Genomic DNA, 22,027 nt, shown 5'->3' on the forward strand with positions numbered 1-22,027 from the left:
CTGTGGGCAAAGAAGCCCTCCCTAAGGGAGGGTCTGCCATCGAAAGCTGTGTCAAGCAGGCCAGTTTGGGGGGAGGGGGACCCCAAATTCCAAGATTCGGATCCCTGAATTCTGGCGAAAAAGCGGGAAGTGCTGATGAGGGGCCCCCCGAGACGTTGTCCCCTTGCCTGCCCTGGTCTGTTGCACTCCGAAACTCCATACTGTTAGAGGAAACCTGGAGAGGAGCGTCGACGTCCTCCTCAGAGAGAGCTGCCTCCAAGTCAGCTGAGAAAATGGCCGCCGTTCCCGCGCTGAGGGGAAACGGGGCATGCCGCTTCCTGCCAGCGCGGTCCGACTCTCCTCCAAGCTGCTTACCAGGTAAGCCATTCTCCCCCTCAGGAAATGCTGAAGAAAATCCCTCTGAGGTCTGCTGAAGCCCGTGCCGAGCTCCGGAGTCGTTCGGCGATTTTTGCATCGCGGCGGGAGGGAGGGGGAGGGGCGGCTGCGGCGCGCGGCAACAACTGAAGCGGCGAATTAATAAATTTCTTCGGCCTCCGGACCCCTCACCATCCCCAAGAGACCGTCGGGGAAAAACGCCGTCCCGACGGTGAGCAGCTCCGGGGAATGGGTCGTCGCAGAGCTGCAGGGCGGGAACTCCAATCACTCCCTGAAAGGGAGGAGGGGAAAAGGAAAACTCCGGGGCTAGGGGGAGCGGTCGGCACTACAGACTTTCACCCCTCATAAATTCCTGTTCCTACCAATAACTGTAAATGAAATAAAAATAACACTTACCACACTCTAGCCATGCAAGGAAGAGGAAAAAACAAAGAGATAGGAAGAGAGAAATAAAGTGACAGGCAAAAAACACAGCCTGTCAGCAAGTTCCTGACTGGAAAACAGTGTCTCTCTTTGAACGGAGTGGTCCTGTCAGAACACTACAGAACCTATCCCTTAGAAGAAAAACCTTTATCTAATATTATTTAATTGATTCCTCAAAGAGAAAATAAAACTAGAAAAGTGCTGGGGACCATAGTGTCCCCTGCTCAATCTGCTGGAGTTAGAACTATACTGAGGATTGAGGCGAGGGAGGCGTGGCTATATAGGTCCTCCCCTGGGAATTTTTGGTTCTAACTCCATCTGCTGGACAGGGAACATAACCCACAGTCTGGAATGATCCTGGTACGTACAGGGAACAGTGAGTCTCCTGGAGAGAGGGTGGGAATGGGAAAGGGTGAGTGCACCTGCAGGGTGGGGAAGGGCTTGCAGCAAGCAAAAGCTTTTTAGATAATCATGTGGCAGTACTGGAGCAGGGCACTCAGAGCATATGATAGAATGTGTGCTTCAGAGGGGTCTCTCTCACTGACAGACATCCTTACACAGAGCGAGTGTATTAGTGTGTTTGTGTAAGACTGTGTGTTTGACACTGCTGGTGTGGTTGTCACATTACTTGGCAACTGGTTCAAAAGCTGAGTGGTTGGCAAGAGACTAATACCAGCCCATGAATCTAAGCTATATGAGATTTAACTAGGACTTGAGGGTGGATAGCATCCAATTGTATGGAAGGAAGAGGGCACACAGCTCCCTTAGCTCTCCTCTGGTTTAGGGTGTGTTCTACTAGGTTATTTAGGAAAAATGTGCCATTCATGTTGGAGATTTTTTTGTTTACACCATTTCACCAGGTCACTTGATATTCCTATGAAGGGTCAGTCCAGTGTGCTTTTTGGAACTAATGAAACACACACTGCAGGGAAAGTGAATAGGGGAGTCTGATACCTTTTGTGCCAGTTTGGGGAAAAAATACCCCAGGCTGGTTTTGCTGCCGTTCACCTCTGGTAATACCACTGCAAACAAAATTTTAGATATAGCCCAGTTAGTAACAAGGTGTTCTCTGATAGAACAAAGCTACACACTGCACTAGTTCAAAAAGAGAAGCGCTTTATTTCTGTTAGGTCCCCGCCCAGTGCAGCAGGGTAGCTGTACAGATGGAAGCAGCAAAAAAAAACAAAAACAAAAAAACCCTTTATTATCGAAATAAGGCAACTGCAAACCTACCAGTGAGAAACACATTAGACACGGCCACCTTTATTCCGTTTGTACATCAGCGTCTTCCCCGTCTCATACCGGACCCTTGACCTCAGCACTAATGGGGCGAACCCCTAAAATAGGTCCCAATGCGTCTCCCTTTATCCCTCGCCGGGTCCCTGCGGAGCAGCGGCAGACTGCGCACCCCCAAAACAGAAGCCAGGAAAGCACCCGGGTGCCTGCTCCACCGCCTCACGAAGCATCCCCTTCCCGCCCGGTGAAGGCTGGCACGCGCTCTGCACAGGTGTCTAATGAAGCCACGTGCCACAGGCTCTGCACGCGACACGCCCACGCCCTGGAAGCTTTTAAGGAGACCACCGAGGCCCGGGCACTTCTAGTCTCTATTGTTTAAATGGCAAGTGGTGCGATAAGGGGACGCCGCGGGGGGGGGGGTTGTGACCTGCACGCGCGCTGTATTAGGGTTTCCACCCCCTTTGCCCCAAGCATAAACTGGGGAAGTTATGGAACAAGCCCAGGGCAGATCCTGTATGCCCCACCTCTGAATGCTGCCTGCGTGGGGTGGGGTGGGGGGGGTGGGGGCCTGGCCGCTGCCCGGCCGCTGCCCTCTTCAGACCGAGTTCAAGGCGGGGGCGGGGCGGCAGTCCTAGCAGTGGAGCTCGAGCGAAGCGCATGCGCATCTCACTTGCCTTCCAGGGCAAGGTTTTGAGTGTCAATGGTTCCTGACCTCTTTTTGGTGTTCCTTCTAAACATGTTTTTCAGAAACCTTGCCACGTTCAACTTTGTAGGCTTTCTTTATTTCTTGAGGTGGGGGCACGACATATCAACCCTGTCTTATGTTTGTTGCCATTAACTCTATGCTGCTAGCAGTAATGGAGGAGTTTGTCTTAGGTAATCAGCAGCGGGCAGGAATAGACCGAGTCCTAATGAGTTTGCTTGCTTTCTAACTTCAATCAACAAGATTGGGTGTGGTTCCTAGTGCTTGTATTTTATCTGTGGCTCAGGTCAAGTGTGTGAGGCAATGTTCTTCCCCAAAACATCTGCAAAATGTGCACATCGTTGGCCCCGGTCCCTGACTGGGGGCTTGCCAGCCGATGATTGCTCCGTATGATTAAAGGAGGGGCTAGGAACGAGCAGAACTGGGGAGAAAGCTGGTGGGGCTGAGGGAGATGAAGAATGGCTGTTGCACCGCCGGAGCCAAACCTAGGCATGTCCATGCAGATGGATGTCGGTGAAGCTGCATGCGTCTGTATTAAAGGCATGCTTGAGTGCATGCGTTTGCAGATGAGTGTGTGTAGGATGTAGACTCACGTACTTACATGGAGGTAAGTGTATTTGGGCTGTTTGCAAATATGCGCCCTTGCATGATGCAAACTTTTGTAGGCGGCCGGGTGCCCTACCACCGAACCAGCCCTAATACCATTTGGCTCATTTGTCCTCCAATTAACTCCCGAAATAACCAGAGCCCAGTACACACGAGATCTGAGCTTGAAGCTGCGACCTCCTTTACGGGCACTGGAAGCACCGTTTACTTACATTTTAAGGCTTGCATCCTCGCACTTTTAAATAGCCGTCATTACCATCCCACCAGACTCCGCTTTCAGCTGGCATAAGCATCCCGGAAGAGCAGTAATCAGTACGATCCCCCCCTATCCCACTTCAAACAGTTGCTTAGCCTGTATACCCACCCCAAACTTGTTCTGTAACGAGCCAAATGCGTCTCTGGAGGGCTGGTCGGATCCTCACGTGCTGTCAGTTACAACTTAGGCACTTCAGCACCAGATGGACCCAGAAATCCTCTCTCTCAAATAATAAAGAAATAAAATAAAGACTTAACTGCCACGTGAAAACGCCTTCTCGTAAAGCTGAGGGGAATGCAAATCCGCGGCGTCCCCATCCCCAAGGTGCTCCGCAGATCTCTTTAGCACTCCGAGGAGGAGGAGGGGGCGTGGAAGCCCGGGACTCACCTGGCCCCCCTGCTCGGGGGGGGTGGGGGTCCGCTCACCGGGTGCCAGGTTATACTGAAGGGAGCCAGCTTTGTCCGATTAGAAAGACTCGAAAGAGCAGTTATTAGGTTTATATAAACGAGACAATGCCCCCCCCCCCCCCCCATATACAGCGGCCCCAGTTCAGTAGAAGGAAGCCCCCCTTTCGGGAGAAGGCGTACCTGAGTCCGGACGTGCAGCCTCCTCACGCCTGCTCCCCGTGCCCGGTGTCCGGTGCCATCTCTCTCGCTCTCTCTCTCTCTCCTGTGCCTGCTGCTTCCTGAGCGCGCCCAGCCCTCCCCTCCCCTCCCAGACGCAGTCACTAAAAGCTTTTTTCCATTCCGTGCCAATGCCAGAAACTTAGAGATAGCAGGACAAATGCGCCCAGGTCGTGAATGGCAACCCCGAGAAGGGACCCGGGGCTGTGGCGTCGTCCTAAAGCCCAGCACATGGGGGGGGGGAGGGGGTAACCTGATAGCTGGAAGGAGAAACGAAGTCCCCTCCACCAGAACTGGCAGCCGTCCATCACGTTAAGTCAAGAAGTATTATAAAAGAATAGGAGCATGTTAGTGGTCATTTGTTTCAGCCTGGAGTTTATATGGGAAGGTTTATTGTGGTAACATGCCGCCTAGATTTTATTTGCCTGACAAGCAGGAGAAATACTAAAACCAGCAGAGCATTGCATCTCATTGCTTTAATATTAAGTAAGTGCAATCTAAAATCCGTTTTCTAGGAAAAGATCAGATGATAGCTAATCTATTTTCTTTTTCTTATGTCTTTCATTTATCACCCAACCATATAATGGAACTCTGATATTTTTAAATATTTAAAAAGTAGCCCTATCGGTCCAGCACTGGCTAACAGGCTGTGGTGCCAGGGATTCGGGTTCAGATCCAACCCCCATGGTAACCAGTTAGGCCTAGTGAGAGTGGCACGGATGTCAGACGTCTCCCATTACTGCTGGCCAACCAAGGGTGCTCCTTCGAGGATGTGCTCTCTGGTCCTTGTGGTACTGGTACCTCTTATTGGCTGAAGGGCGTGCTGCATGGGAAGAGAAAAGCAGCTGAGACTGCAGAGAACAGGATAAAGGTGTTTAAACCCCCCCCCCCCCCCCCCCAAAAAAAAAATCCCTTTCCCCGTGATTGGGTACCAGCATTGTCTGAAAAATGAAGCCACCATGGACAGCTCCAACTAGCAAGTCAGCAGCAGAGGCCATCCTGGATACGATCTATTAGTCCCTACGGCTACCCTAAAACCATTTTAGGGAGCTAAAGACATCGCTATTTCCCCTTTACCTAAGTGGAATCTTCTCATTTTATAATCTTTCCCATGTCTGTTCTCAACATAGAAACTACAGTAGTTCCACCACATTAGGACAGTTTTGCTCTATAGCAAAGATACCATACAGATGCTGATTACCTAAAGCCCTACACTAAATTAGAATTACTAATGAAATTCTTAATTAGATTTTTTTCCAAAGCTGAAAAAAACCTAAATATCTCAATGGCATCCTATGTGCGAAATGCATATTTTGCTCACAATTATCAGAACACTTTTTAAAGGAGCCCCAGTTTTCCCTCAGTTGTCATAGTAATCTTCTGATATCTTCTGGTGATACTGCATAAATGGATATAGCAACAAGTCACTTTCCAGGGGGATGACTCCACTCCATGCTGTCGACAAATTGTTGCTTGCCCATGATGTGCATTGAATATCTGTAGCAGAATTCAAGATTGATTAAAATGCATGATGGAACCCTATCCTAAAAGGCATTTTGACAATGCATGGATGCCGATCGTCTCCAGATTTTAGAATCTCCAAAAGGGAGTAGTTTTGTTGCAGGTGCGCCACTCTCCTGTGCCTAGGGCAGAGGTGACGCACTCCTCATCTTCCAGTGAAAGTGTCCTGGGCAGAAACTGTTAGTGTTTCCTCCTTCTGCCTCCACTCGCCCCATGGCCAGTGATTCTCATTCTAAAGCCATTGCTTACCACTGGCATTGAAAGGTAGAACATATAATTGGACACTACCAAAGTATGGACTAAAACAGTAAGGGGAGCAACCAGGTACTTGTGACTTGGATTGGCCACTGTTGGAAACAGGATACTGGGCTTGATGGACCCTCGGTCTGACCCAGTATGGCATTTGTTAGGTTCTGTGGGGAAAGCCATGATTCTGAGACCCACCCCCTCCCCTGACATCATCGCAAACAGAGCCGGGCAGTTTGAAAGGCACCAAGCAAGCACCCCTTCATGCAAGCCTTTGTGTTATTTCTTTAATATGCTCCTTGTTATACCTTTTGCTTAATTGTTAAGAATTTTGATTTTGATGGTTTTATTTTTGTAATCTCTTAGCCTCAGGTACAAAAATTTTAGATTGTAAGCCCTTTTAGGGGATAGTGAATTACCTATTGTACCTTATTGTAAACCGATGTGATATCTCTTTTTGAAATGAACATCGGTATATAAAAATCGTAAATAAATAAATAAAATAAATAAATCTTGCAAAAAAAAAAGCACTAATGCTAGGGAAAAGTAGTCTGGTCTTTGTCCCAGCATGAGAGCTAGCACCAAAGGACTATCTTCTGGTGTTGTTTAGGCCTCCATGCATTCAAGGGCAGTTTTTAAAATGTTTAGAGATTTTAATATTCATATTTTTTACCGCAGGTGGCCTCGAGGCAGATTACAATAGTCAAGGCTAATTGAGTCAGAGTAATGGGCACTGTCTATGCCAGCTTCCTAACCTGCTGAACATTTACAGTGGTACAAAAGTACCCCTGGTCTTTGCACTGAGATGAGCTACTGACACCTGTTCCCCCTAAATGTAAACAGTGGGTGAAGCATGTTAATGTGATGCGACAGCAGGATTTTCCTGGTGGCTTAGTGGCATTGCCTTGCATTGTCATGCAGTAGGTTCCCCAGTGTTACCTGCAAGAGAGCTCCCAAGCGCCGGTGTTCCTCCCCGGGACTGACTTCCTCCTTGGCGCGGCTCCGCACGAATTGGGAAGAGGCCACGCCCCCTTGTGACGTCAGACGCCAACAGAGGTCTTGTTCTGCGCGGGAAGGCTTGGATATTTAAATAGTCTTTCCTCTCTTCGCTGCTTCGGCCACAAGTAGTTCTGGTTTGCTGCTTGCTGTGATTCCTGTTGCTTGCTGTCGCCTGACCTGGTCTGCCTTTGGATTATCGTTGCCTGCTGCCTGCCCTGACCTGGGCTGACTTTGGATTATCGTTGCCTGCTGCCTGCCCTGACCTGAACTACCTTTGGATTATCGTTGCCTGCTGCTAGCCTTGACCCGGATTGTCTCTTGGATATTGTAATCTGCTGTTTACACAGATTTGGACTGCTTATTGGACCACCCTGTCTGCTGGCTGACTCCTGATTGACATCCGCTGCGTCTCTCGAGACAAGGTAAGCGGTCACCTGTCTTGGTTCCACGTATACCCGTAAGTTGGATGAATCCATGGAACCAGTTGATTTGACCGCACTTCAGGCTATTCCCGGTTTGGCGTCCCGGCTACAACAACAGCAGGGGGTTCTCGATCAAGTTACTGGAGTCCTAGACTGGCTAGTCGCCCCCATGGATGCCATTGCACATACACCTGCAACTTCAGTAGCCTCCGTCAATGCTTCACCTAACCCTATACGTCTACCTCCTCCACCGCATTTCAATGGAACTTCTGCACAGTGTCGAGGCTTCATTAATCAGTGTCGAATGCACTTTTCACTTCAGCCATCTTCGTTCCCCTCAGATAAGACTAAAGTTACCTTCATCTTATCTTTACTGGAGGGTTCAGCTCTGGCTTGTGCCTCGCCTTTATGGAAGAGAGATGACCCCATCCTTAACAATCTGGACAGATTTTGAAAGAATTTCATCTCATTTTCGATGAACAAGGACGATCGACTTCAGCGGCCAATGATTTACTACAGATCAAACAAGGCTCTCGCTCAGTGGGTGAATATGCTATTCAATTTTGGACCTTGGCAGCAGAGCTCGCTTGGGGAGAGGACAGTCTCACCGCTATCTTTCGACAAGGATTGTTGGAAAGTATAAAGGATGAATTGGCGGGTAGGGATCCCCCGGAATCTCTGGAGGAACTTATCCACTTAGCCATCCGTTTGGATTTACGGTTTCAAGAAAGAGCACGAGAACGTTCGGCCAACCGTAGAACATTTCGGTTGGCTCCAACCTTTCAACAACCTATTGTCATTCCACGGCCGTCTGAGGAGCCCGTTGACACCGATGAACCCATGCAGATTGACAGATTCCGATTACCTCCGGAGGAACATCAACGGCGAAGACTGAGAAATCTATGTATGTACTGTGCCGGGGCAGGTCATTTCGTTAACAAATGTCCCAACAAATCGGGAAACTCTCGGACCTAGGTCGGGTAGGAGAGGCCTCCCTGGGTCCCACTATCCCCTCTCCCCAGCTACTGATTCCAGTAACCATCGCCATTAAACAGGAACCTATTACATTCCAGGCTTTCATAGACTCAGGGGCGGCCGGCAATTTCATAGAGGAGAGCCTGGTAAAGAGTCATCAAATTCCTGTGGAGTCGTTACCCATTCCTCTTTCGGTTACCTCTGTATCCGGACAGCCTCTGGGCATTCGAATATCTCAGATTACCAAACCCATCCTTATGAGTTCCGGGGTTCTTCATCAAGAGAGTATTCAACTTTATGTACTCCCATCTTCAGTCAACCAAGTGATATTGGGTCTACCCTGGTTACGAATGCATCAACCCCGACTGGACTGGGCTTCTCTACAATTGGTTAGTTGGAGCCCCTTCTGTTTTCAGAACTGTTTAAAGAAAGTTCAGAATTATCAAATCCACCATACACAGATTTCTTCACTTATTCCCGCTCCTTATGAAGAATTCGCAGACGACTTTAGCCAACAACAGGCAGAATCACTACCACCTCATCGACCACGATTGTGCTATCGACATTCTTCCAGGGAAGGTTCCTCCCAGGGGCAGGATTTATGCCCTATCTGAACCCGAATCAGCAGCTTTGACTCTATATATTCAGGAGAATCTAGCACGAGGATTTATAAGACATTCCACCTCACCTGCTGGGGCGGGATTCTTTTTTGTAAAGAAGAAAGATGGAACTTTAAGACCTTGTATTGATTATCGGGGGTTAAACAATATCACCAGGAAGAATAGATACCCTATTCCTCTTATTTCAGAATTATTTGATCGGATTAAAGGAGCTCAAGTCTTTACTAAGTTGGATTTAAGAGGGGCCTACAACCTAATTAGAATTAGAGAAGGGGATGAATGGAAGACGGCTTTTAATACGCATGATGGACATTATGAATACAGGGTAATGCCGTTTGGACTTTGTAACGCTCCTGCTGTATTTCAAGCCATGATCAATGATATATTTCGTGACATTCTCTATTCTCATGTTATTGTCTATTTGGACGATATATTAATATTCTCCGACAACATGGAACAACATCAGGAGCATGTGCGATAGGTTCTTCAACGCCTCAGAGAACATAAACTTTAAGCCAAATTAGAGAAGTGTATGTTTCATAAGAACCAGTTACCATTCCTAGGATATATTATCTCCAATAAAGGGTTATCCATGGACCCGGATAAACTCAAAGCCATTTTGAACTGGCCGCAACCTACAGGATTGAAAACTTTACAAAGATTTCTGCGATTCTCTAATTACTATAGACAATTTATTCCAGATTTTTCTTCATTGGTGGCTCCTCTGACTGTGCTCACAAAGAAAGGAGCACCCATTCAGAATTGGCTGGAAGAGGCTGTTCATGCCTTTCTTAAATTAAAGAAGGAATTCATCAAGGACCCCTGTCTTCGGCATCCCGACTCCAACAAACCTTTTATTCTTGAAGTTGACGCTTCTGCTGTGGGGGTTGGTGTGGTTTTATTACAGCCAATGGACGATGGGAAATTGGTGACATGCGCCTTCTTTTCAAAAAAAATTTCTTCAGCAGAGAAAAATTATACCATTGGAGATCGGGAACTTTTGGCCATAAAATTAGCCTTTGAAGAATGGCGTCATCTCCTAGAGGGTTCCCGACATACTGTAACTGTCTATACAGATCATAAAAATTTAGAATACCTAGCGAAAGCACAACTGTTAAATTCCCGGCAGGCTCGGTGGGCACTTTTTTTTAGCAGATTCAATTTTGTCCTCCATTTTCGACCTGCACAAAAGAATTTGCAGGCGGACGCTCTCTCGAGAAACTTTAACCTTGATGATATGCCTGAACCTCCCCGATACATAATAGACCCTGCAAAAATTCTGCTCGCCGCTACATTTACGGTCCACATTGGTAAGACTGTGGTTCCCAAACATCTGAGGTTAAAAGTGCTGCGTTGGGCACATGATGCACAATTAGCAGGTCACGCTGGGATTTCCCGTACCAGGGATCTGGTATCTAGACATTATTGGTGGCCTCAATGGAAAAAGGATATCAAGGCTTATGTAGATTCCTGTTCTGTCTGTGCAGCCCAGAAGAGTCCTAGGTGGAGGCCCTTGGGCCTGCTTCAACCGTTACCAGTTCCCACCAAACTGTGGACTCACATTGCCACTGATTTTATCACTGATCTTCCGGCATCAGACAATAATACTGTAATAAGGGTAGTGATAGACCGTTTTTCCAGATTGGCTCATTTTGTTCCGCTTCCAGGACTACCCTCTGCGTCAGAACTAGCTAGACTCTTCATTCAACACATTTTTCGCCTGCATGGTCTACCTCTTAGCATTGTTTCGGATAGGGGTGTGCAATTTACAGCTCGATTTTGGACAGAACTGTGCAAACTTCTAAAGATTAAGCTTGAATTCTCTTCTGCCTATCATCCTCAAACTAATGGACTTACAGAACGTACAAATCAATCCTTAAAGACTTTCCTTCGATCTTATGTCAATAAACGACAAGATAATTGGGCCTCTTTGTTGGTTTGGGCAGAGATATGTCACAACAATCATCTGGCTCAAGCTACGGGGAGATCCCCCCTTTTTTGTTGTTTTTGGAAGACACCCACGGCTCCCGTTACCCATGGCCACTTCTTCTATATGTCCAGCTGTCAACAATACCATTGAGTCTATAACTAGCTTATGGAGAGAGACACGAGCATTACTATAAAAGAATGTCGGTAAAATGAAGGTCCAAGCGGACAAGAAGAGAACTCTGGCCCCTCGATTCCAGGCAGGAGATCTTGTCTGGTTGAGCACACGCAATCTTCGATTGCGCATGCCGTCCTTGAAGTTTGCACCTCGCTTTATTGGGCCTTTCCCTATTGAGAAGCAGATTAATGCTGTAACCTTCAAACTGCGGTTACCTTCCTCTCTGCGCATTCATGACACCTTCCAAGTTTCCCTGCTCAAACCTGCAATTTTTTCTTGGCCCTCCAGAAGGAGGATGGTTAATATGCACTTCATACAGAATGATAATCAATTTGAGGTTGAGGATATTTTGGATTCCAGAAGATGCAGGGGACAACTACAATATTTAATTTCTTGGAAGAACTTTGGACCTGAAGAGAATACGTGGGAGCCTGTTCATAATATCCAGGCACCTTGTCTGCTCAAGAAATTCCATCAGCGTTTTCCTCTCAAGCCCAGACCTAGAGAGAGGAGAGGAGGTCCTTGCAGGGGGGATACTGTTACCTGCAAGAAAGCTCCCGAGCGCCGGCGTTCCTTCCCGGGACTGACTTCCTCCTTGGCATGGCTCCGCGCGAATCGGGATGAGGCCACGCCCCCTTGTGACGTCAGACACCGACGGAGGTCTTGTTCTGCACGGGAAGGCTTGGGTATTTAAAGAGAGTCTTTCCTCTCTTCGCTGCTTCTGCCACAAGTAGTTCTGGTTTGCTGCTTGCTGTGATTCCTGTTGCTTGCTGTCGCCTGACCTGGTCTGCCTTTGGATTATCGTTGCCTGTTGCCTGCCCTGACCTGGTCTGCCTTTGGATTATCGTTGCCTGCTGCTAGCCTTGACCCGGATCATCTCTTGGATATTGTAATCTGCTGTTTACACAGACTTGGACTGCTTATTGGACCACCCTGTCTGCTGGCTGACTCCTGATTGACGTCCGCTGCGTATCTCAAGACAAGGTAAGCGGTCACCTGTCTTAGTTCCACGTATACCCGTAACACCCAGTTTATTCCATGACTCAGGTCTTCCGCTCCCTGGGTCAGCTGGGGCGTGCAGTAGAGATAGCATTCAGAGCCAGGTGAGGTGGGAGTCACGGTGGCCAGATTGTGGAGGGAGACCTGTGCTTGGCCCCCTGCCCCGACAGGGTCAGTAAAAAGGTATGAGGCACCCTAGGAGCCTCTTCAGCGTTGCACACACTCCCCACCTTCCCCTAACATGAGATTTTGATGAACTCAGTTCTAATGTTCCCAAAACCCCCACCCCACCCCCTAGAAAAACAATCCTGTAAGAATACGTATTTGCACAGAGAATGTAAGTGCCATTTATTCAGGTACATACCTGTTTAACCAGGTAAAAGGGACTGAGAATTGCCCACCCTAAAATCACCTAAAATTATGCACAGCTCAAAGGGAAAGTGTACTCATATGTCCAATTATGTGTGTCTAGAAGATTGTTCTACATGCCCTAACAAAACCCAGAGCTCAAACTGCAAAACCCTATCTATGAAAAGGCAGCAATGCAAATATTCGTCCTAGAATGGCATTACTGTTCTTAGCAGTAGGGTAAATGAATGGCCAGGTGTTTAAGGCAATGCACTGAGAACCAGGGAAATCAGGTGTTACCTTGGGCAAGTTGCTTTAATGCAGATTACCTTAGGCACCCACTTAAATTATAAGCTTTTTGGGACAGGGACTTAATCTGAGTTCTAAAAATGCTGTAAGCTACCTTACACATTAGGAAAGGAAAGCTAAAAATTGTTAGCGATACACCATCTATTAGGAAAACAAAAGCTGGATTACACACAAACTACAGGTTAATGCCTCAGGTTTTTCACAAAAGCAGAAAAATCTCACCAAATAGTACAGAAGTGATCAGTAATCTTGTCTACTCCAGGTTTACCTCTTCCCTTGTGTTCCATGCAGGAAATGAGAGAAACAGGAGGTATGGGACGATTAGAGAGCAGAGTGGTTCTGCTTTTCTTTGCTCTGCTCTGTCCACTGTAGCATAATCCTCATCTTTTCTCCCTGCCTCTTCTGTTCCTTGTATATGACTGAGGCATGGAGGGGACTGGAGCTGGACAGAGGGCTGTTCTTTGCTGCTTGGGATTTGGGGGCACTGGCTGAAAGGCGTCAGGGAGGATGCCATGTGCTCTGGTGCTGCTCCCAAAACTCAGGGGCCTACATCTGCCTAAGGGAAGAGATGGCCCCACAGCCCAGGATTGACACTGTAACGAGCAAAGCAGGTACATTGTGGGCAGAGGGAGGAAGAATCCAGCAGAACTGGTTCCTCTTCAGCAAAGAGGCCCAAGGCAGAAGGAGGAAATTGTATCAAAAAATAAATTGCAATAAACACATTACAAAAGAAGAAAATCCAGTTTTCATCCATCACTACTTAGCCATACTCGTCCCTTTTCTCTGAAAGAATACAGAAGAAATGTGAACAGACCAAGCCGCATCTACAGAGAATGTGTTCCCTTTTTGCTTTTTATACCATGGCTGTGAAAGTGACAAACATTTGCCCCAAATATTTTTTTTTCTTTTATGGTAAAGCATTTGATGTGTATTTCAACCTGCTTTTGCTTCTGCACTTCAAAATTGGAGCAGACAGAGCTGAATTAAGCGTAGTACCAATGCTGTATAATCCTGGTATTAATGGTGCTTTTAAGCAGAAAGCAGTCTCATGGAAACAGGGTGGTGTGAGAGGTTAAGCACTTAAATTACTGGAATCTGACCCTTCAGCTCTTTTCAGCAAAACCCAGACCAATCTAAAATTGATTTTACATCACAATTGATTATTCCAACAAGGACGGACTTGATCTAATTGAGTTACAGGAGGCAGTCTATCAGACACGAAGGAAGCATTCGGTAGAGCAATGTTCTGAGATTATACTAAATAGGTATTATGCAAAGATCTTTCACATCTACTGCAACAGCACCTACAATCTGTGGATTTAGAGTAGGTCTGTAGCTTGCAGTGCAAAGCAATTGCAATAAAACCCCCTGTAACCAGAGGAAAGATAGCCTTGTCCCAGGGCTATTGAAAGTGTTTGGTAATAAACCCTCTTCCTTAATTAAAGATAAACAAATAATAATCAGCACATTACAAATTCATGTATTGAGTGTCAGCTGAAGGTGACTTCGTTAAATGCAGACCATGCCCAATATATTGTTCTAATGCTGCTTAGGGAGGGGGCTATTAAGTATTTCTTTAAAGGTTTGCAATCTGCTATACAAATGTCCTGATTTGCTCCCACCTTCTCTGAATAAGTCTCGGCATCCAAGGTGCGCTCCGATTGGTCGCTGTTGCTATTCCCAATTTAGCAGGTAGAGAAAGAAAGCAGAGGTGTCTTCCCTTGTATGTAAATGCTGCACTCAGCGCTTTCCTGGCTGTGGAACATTTGATATTCCACCTTTTGCCAAGGCTGGTCTCAAGGCAGATTTCAATGCAATTAAATGAAGAGGCAATAGAATACTGGCAAAATGGCCTTCAACATTTGCGGTAACTGTGTCTGTCTCCAAGTGTGTAAACCCTCTCACCCCCCCACTAATCCCCAATAACTTTCATTGACCTTTCTCCCATAGACGGCTTAGTGACCCCCCCCCCCCCCCCCCCTTTATCTTGGCTGACACTTTGCATGTGCCCCTGAATGTGCACACACACTAAGTTCAGTCTTTTACACCTGAGCTTCCTGTAAGAACTTAAGAACATGTCATACTGGGTCAGACCAAGGGTCCATCAAGCCCAGCATCCTGTTTCCAACAGAGGCCAATCCAGGCCATAAGAACCTGGCAATTACCCAAACACTAAGTCTATTCCATGTTACCATTGCTAATGGCAGTGGCTATTCTCTAAGTGAACTTAATAGCAGGTAATGGACTTCTCCTCCAAGAACTTATCCAATCCTTTTTTAAACACAGCTATACTAACTGCACTAACCACATCCTCTGGCAACAAATTCCAGAGTTTAATTGTGCATTGAGTGAAAAAGAACTTTCTCCGATTAGTTTTAAATGTGCCCCATGCTAACTTCATGGAGTGCCCCCTAGTCTTTCTACTATCCGAAAGAGTAAATAACCGATTCACATCTACCCGTTCTAGACCTCTCATGATTTTAAACACCTCTATCATATCCCCCCTCAGTCGTCTCTTCTCCAAGCTGAAAAGTCCTAACCTCTTTAGTCTTTCCTCATAGGGGAGCTGTTCCATTCCCTTTATCATTTTGGTCGCCCTTCTCTGTACCTTCTCCATCGCAACTATATCTTTTTTGAGATGACAGCACACTGTGATGTCATGGAGCATTTTGAAAGCTACCCTGCTATAGGAACCTTTATTTAAACATCAACTTAATAGGTGCAGTACTATCCTGGTTCCAACATAAATAGGGTCCTTCATTTTCTGTTTAACTTTAGCCCATAAATTCCAGGATTTTTCCCAAAACTGATCTGCACTTTAAACAGATATTCATCCAAATTTTAAACTGATTAAGAGCTGCAGATGCAGGGTTTCAAAGCCCCCACCCAGTGTTGGCCAAAGTGCATCTTTGTTTCAAGTCCTGCCCCCATCACCATCACCACAGCTACTGGTGGCAGCTCTCACCCTTCAGTGCCTCCCATGCAGAGGCATGCTAAGGGAGGGCCAGGGAGGTGGTCACCCCGGGTGGCAACAGGGGGAATGGCGCCATTGCCGCCAGCAGGAAGGTCCTGTGGCAAGGTGGAACAGTGATCTGGTAGGGGAAACCCTGCCAGCAAAAGCAAGGAGCTGCAGAGACCAGCAGCACCGCTGGCATTTTCTGGAACCGGTCTGCAAGCAAAGAACAGGACCAGCAATGCCGCTGGTGTCCGGGAGCCAGTGGCAAAAGAAAAGATCCAGGGTTGCCACAGGTGCTCTTGAAGCTGGCGGCAGAAGAGACCCTGTGGGTTGCTGGCAGCTGAAAAAGGGAGAGATTGGCCCTGTGAGTAAGTGCCAGTGTATGAGGGTGAGAGGGGTGGGGTGGTGAGGGTGAGTGTGTAGAAGAGAGTGTGTGTCTGTGGATGCATATGTGTGAGGGTGCCTGTGTCCGGGGGTGGGGGTGAGAGGGGAAGCGTGTGTCAGATAAAGAGGAAGCATGTTTGTGAGACGGAGGAAATGTCTTTCACACACACACTCATGCTTCCTCTCGAGCACGTATGTGTGAGACAAAGGGAGCATATTTTGTGTCTCTGTGTGTATGCCCAGTTCACAACAATCTCGGGGTGACAGGTATGGAGAGTAGGGGATTTTTAAAAATTTGTGCAGGAGCTTCTAATTTAATATTCAATTAATCCGCTGTTTTCAATTCTGATTGCTTTATATTTCTTGATTGTATTGTTTTGAGGAATAGTGATGTTCTGCTTTTTCCATTGTTGCACTGCTTGTGGTTTCCAGTTCATTTTTTCTCTGCATGTGTGAGAGAGGAAGCGTAAGTGTTAGCCTGAGAGATGGAGGAAGCACGTCTGTGTGGGAGGTACAGGGAAAGTGTCTCTCATACATGCTTCCTCCCACCGAGCAGGTGCGTGTGTGTCTGCATGCGTGCCCCCACTCTACGACAGATGTGGAGAGCGGGAGATTTTTAAAAATCCTTATTAGTTTTAATTATTTGGTGTTGGTTGATGAATCTGCAGTTTTGAAATATTTTATCGATGTTTAGGAAACTTTAAAATTATATATATTGAGGGGAGGGTGCCAAAGAAGTATTCACCCCAGGTGCCAAATACTCTAGGGACGCCTCTGCTCCCATGCCATGTTTCAAGGTCCTGACCCCCTGAAGCTCTCCCTGCAGAGCACAGGAGCCTCAGTGAGCGGCTGCTGAAGGAGAGAGGAGACGCCTGGAACCACCCCCGGGAAGGATGAATGGGGGGAGATGCTAGGCAGGGCGTGGGGGTAGAGAGGGAGATGCTGTCGCGTGAGTGGGTGAGAATCTGCTTGACTCTTTTTTTTAGTCCTGGCTTCTGTCCACCAAAATAAACTATTTACTTGGAAAAATAATTTGTTTTCTTCTTTAAACTGATTTTCTCCTGCTTTTTGTCTTGTCATAATAAGTCATGATAAATTCCTGGGGAGAAAAGTACAAAAACCACCAAAAAGGAAGGTCCCTGAACATAAAATACAGAGTTCCTGACCCTCTAACGTCCATAATTAAACGACAGCTCCCACAGAGCATGGCTGCTTTATGTACAAATCTGACTGCTTCAAAAGCCGCACCCCCAGGCGGTGGGTTCAGTTCCAAGTAGACATAATTACACTTAGTTCATGACACTTCCAGCAGTTCAGTCACTCACTTTACCTCCATTAGCACAGGCGCAGCACATCCAGCCTCACGGATCTCCAGGCCTGGCTGTCAGTGCCCTTCCGCTGCTGGAAACAACTTCCTCGTTCCTAGCAGCCCCTTTCCCAGGACTGAAAACCAATCCACTTCCTGGGGTGGGGAGGAAACCACTGGTTCTCTGCCCGTAGGCTCGGGATAAGGACTCTTAATCACCTTACACGGTGGCTGAGAGGGTAAAGCACTGCCTCCCAGCCCCTCAGGCCCCCTTCTGCTCAACAGGGCCAGTGCCAGCATTGTTGCTGCCCTGTGTGAACAATTACTGTGCTGCCCCCTCCCCTGTCCCAGGCCCATCAAAAAAAAAAAAAAAATCCAGCTCCCTTCAGTGATTAAAAACTGACACCATCCCCCCAAACCCATGACTGGTGCAAGAGTATTGGGTGCCCCAGATGAATCTTATAGCCTTGCACACCACCCCTGCCCCATTCCACACAATTATGTATTTATATTTTACATAAAAAATATCAAAGTACAGTATTCTGAGGTAAATATATCACTTAACATTATGATTACATGCGCTGCCATGATGCCAACAGGAAATCCCTGCAAAAAAAGAGACTTGGAACCCATATGGTATTAGGCCTATTGTGATGTGCGTTGAGTGTGGGCTTGACCCTCTGAAAGTCTGAATACACTTCCTATTAGGAGAATGCCTCACCTCAGTCACACATGCAGAACATAAACAGACCCTCACCAAATACAGACTATCAGACTAAACAGACTATCACCATTCCTCAAACATCAAACAAAATCAAGAAATAAAATAAATACATAATCATAATACTAAACATATTTCAAAAAAATCTGATCAACAAAAGATCAAATAATTAAACTCATATACAAGTTTTTAAAATTGTCTCAAAATATTTTAAAACAGCAGACACATCAAATAACACCTGAAAAATAAAACTAAAAATGATTTTTAAAAATTCATGCGCTCTATACATGGGAACTTTGATTTCCAGACACCCTGAGATTTTGGATTTAGTGGGAGGGAATGTACAAATCTCTTTTCTTACGCACACACACACACATACACTCCCTCTGAGACAAACATGTAGGCTTCTCCAGCTCTTCTTTGGTTGGGATCTACCACCAGCATTGGGCCCTCATCCTCATTTCAGCTGCTGATAGGTTGACCTGCAGCCCCCATTCTCTCACCCACCCACTGCAGGCAGTCAGAGTCCATAGATCATTCCTCATCCGCTGCTGCTAGCCTGTTCTTTCTTTGTGGAGAGCAGCCAATCTGCAGCTCCTCTTCAAGTGCTGGCCCAGAGGTAATTCAGCACTTGTGGTACTAACACTTCCTATATTCTCATCTCATGCATCGCAAGATGAGAATATAGGAAGTGCTAGCACTATAACTATTAAATAGCACGGGACCAGCACATGAGTAGCTGCCGAATGGGCTTCCTCTTCTGCCACCGGCGGCACCACAGGCCTCTCCCTGCTCCTGACGCCACCTCACCAGGCATGCCGCCCTGTGCAATTGCACAGCTTGCATACGGGGTGCCACCAGGCCTCCTGTTAAAGGCCCTTCAGCAGCCGTTCCTAACACTAATTTCTATTTTAAAAAAAAGAAGTGAAAAGGTTGGAACCGTAAACTATCAACTCTGATTAGTCAGACAAACTTAATCAGAATGTGCATATTTCCTAAACTGTTATAATTTAGTAACCAAACCCTTAGTACTACATCAACCTTTTTTTTTTTTTTTCAGTAAATTGAATGCAGTGACTTATCTTACTCTAGAGGCAAACTACTCTTCATCATAATATTTTTTACAATAATTCACTCAAATCACTGGTGTGAAAGGCTGAAGGTAATTTATACACAAACTTGAAACCCCCAACAAAACTATAGTAATGTGCCTGTCTTCAAAAGACTTTATTGATACGCCTAAAATGGGACAAGCCCTCCTCAAATAAATCCTTCATTACTGATGAATCTAACATCAGTACAGGATGAGTTCATGACTCAGGCCACGGTGTTGAGTTCCATGGCACAGGGCATTGTGATCTGCGTCTCCTGTCCCATGGGGCAGACTGGGATTAGCTGTGACGTATACGTAGAGGCCTTACTTTTCAGTTTCTTTTTCCTGGGCAGTTGTTTTTTTATTACAAGAAAAAAATTGGAAAAGTTAGTGGGAGAAGACATAATTTTCCAGGTCACTATTTTTATTCTTGCCGTAAAGAGTGAAATTCCAGGGAACAATGAAATAAAGTGACCATGAATGCTACTAGGGTGACACGCTCCACCCTGAAGAGGGAGGGAAGATAACTGCCATTACTGTGGTCACCTCCCTTTACCAGTCATGGATCAGTGCCGAGGCATGATCGCAGAGGCGACAGCCCTCAGGGTCAGCAAGAGTGCCAGGTATCCCCCGAGCATGCTCTCTGGGGTGAGGTCTACAAAATGAGGTGAATGAGAAGAAGAAAAATGTCAGACCTACATCCTTCCATTGGACAAGCTTTGTCGTCTTCAGTGATTCTTCCATTTGATTGATGATCTACTGTATCAATGTTTAAAGTCCATTTCAATAAAATTCATACCAAGAAGACAAAATCAATGTTCCTCCTTCTGAAAAGACACCGGGGAATGGAGCTGAGAGAAATCACGGGTCCCACACCAGTTCATGTGTGAATGGCTAAATTGGATAAAATCATCAATGTCATGCTTTTAGCCAGCTACCATTGGCATGTGTGAATGACTATTTCAGGGAGCTTAATCGAGCTCTGCACCCAGCTTGCTTGACAGCCACAGGAGTTGGGATTACTTTATCCAGGTCCTGTCTCAAAGCAAACTCTTGCAACCCTGCATCTTCCAGTACTGTTTACCCATGCCAGATTCTTGAGATGGAATGAAAATCACCCCCTTTAAAATACGGTACATGCCTGGTGGTTTTCTGCCAGGTCACCAACCCGGAACCTTTTAACTTGCTTTTTTTCCTCATTAGGAAAAAGCGGAAGGTGGAGGTTCGATGTAGCGAAATTACCCTTGAACTTAATACAGGCATGGCATGCAACTGGTCACCTAGCTCAGTTTTGCATAATAAAGAATTTCTGCATATGATGCAACTCTTAAGGAAACGGTTCCTTCCTTAGCTGAGATACACTTACTGTTTTGGAATGGCAGTACCAAGGCAGCCATATTTTTCAGCTTTCCACAAATTCAATAAAAGGGTGAAAGAGATGCTGAGAGAACAGAATAAAACTGTGTATTTACTACATTTTGTGCTTCTAGCATTGTCAAAGGCTTAAAATGAGGCCCAGAGGAGCAATGAAGTGATGAACAAAATGGCAAAAACAAGCAATTAAAACAGAAAAATGACTGCATGCTGAGGATGCACAATTATGTTTAATAAAATGTTTCAGAATGCTTAACTTCTTTTGTAATGGAAAAGAGTAATGTTGAGGCTGAAAATAAACTACTGGAACTGTTTCATGACATGGACAAATTGGGAAACTTGAAAGGAAGGCCAAAGTTCAGGTCTTAGGCTAGAAATGATTTCAGGTTGAGGCTTTCAGTCTGTGCCACTGATAAAGGTGAAGCAATAAGGAATGGCCTGCGCAGCAAGGCTAAGCTACAGGAAGCTCCTGCTCGCTGCTGCAGAGCCCTTGCTTTAGCACCACAGGGTCAAAAGCTCAGACCCTGAGATGTCCGACTGAAAACTTAGGTAAACGTAAAATTTCTACGATTTGGTGGCAACGATGAGGTCCTGAACGCAAGCCTGGCACGAGACAGATGAGGAAAGCTGAGAAAGCCGTCGTCCACTTCTGTGACAGGGGCAGAAGTGGGGGAAAAAATGGGTAAAGTGGAAGGGCATCCTGTAGATACGCTTCCTCTTAAAATAGGGGAATCTTAGCTTGGGGATGGTAGAAGGAGCTGCTGCTGGAGCCCTGGTTTGTTTTAAACCTGCAGCTGTAAGGAGTGACTTTACCAACAACTTCTTCCATGGGCGGCGAGGAAACCTGGCAGCAGTCAGTTACCTTCACACCTTTGTAAACGTTTAGAATTGGTGTCGTTTTAGTCCAGGGTAAAAGTGGAGGCATAGCAGATAAGACTCACTTGAGTTTTAAGTTCACAGATTCTTTCACTGCCTCTCTGTTGGTTGATAACATACAGAACTTTTAAAAGTCCTGTACATGTGTCTGCTCTTGATGTTAACGTATGCAATCATTAGGCAGTGAGAAGCTAAAGACAGAGTAAGTCCTGCAAAGAATCACAGAAGGGAAAATATGGGTATGAGGAGCTGCCATTTCTTTATGCATAGGGAGCTTCATTTTCAGTTTATTTCACTTGGGACTTTCAATATTCGAACAAAAGAAATCAGTAGGAAAATGATTTTTCCACTGATTTTTTTTTTTTTTTTGTTCTAACATTGAAATTTCCAGGCAAAATGAAAACTAAGGTCCCTCTTTATGGAGCAGGAATGTGCTGGAAGGCTGGACATAGTTGTATGTATTCTGCTGAACAAAGACTCATTAACACCTTAGCTGGTGCATGCAACTTGCTAATGTAAAAGCCTTTTTTCTGATGATAAACTGAAGGGGAT

The 22,027-nt window shown here is 46.2% G+C and overlaps 1 protein-coding gene and 1 long non-coding RNA gene across 11 annotated transcripts in view; one reads left to right on the forward strand and one right to left on the reverse strand.

Annotated features, from left to right (window-relative positions):
* Nucleotides 1-2,271, reverse strand: part of ROBO2 (roundabout guidance receptor 2) — a 1,949,228-nt gene extending 1,946,957 nt beyond the window's left edge. For all 10 annotated transcript variants that reach the window (XM_029577976.1, XM_029577972.1, XM_029577965.1 and 7 more), the window contains exon 1: nt 2,032-2,271. The gene's annotated coding sequence lies outside the window, so the exon portion shown is untranslated. The remainder of the gene's footprint in view (nt 1-2,031) is intronic.
* LOC115076467 overlaps nt 1-22,027 on the forward strand; it is a 43,362-nt gene that overhangs the window by 17,261 nt on the left and 4,074 nt on the right. The window lies entirely within an intron of this gene.

This window comes from Rhinatrema bivittatum, chromosome 15 (genome assembly GCF_901001135.1).
Source record: "Rhinatrema bivittatum chromosome 15, aRhiBiv1.1, whole genome shotgun sequence".
Taxonomy (NCBI): Eukaryota; Metazoa; Chordata; class Amphibia; order Gymnophiona; family Rhinatrematidae; genus Rhinatrema; species Rhinatrema bivittatum.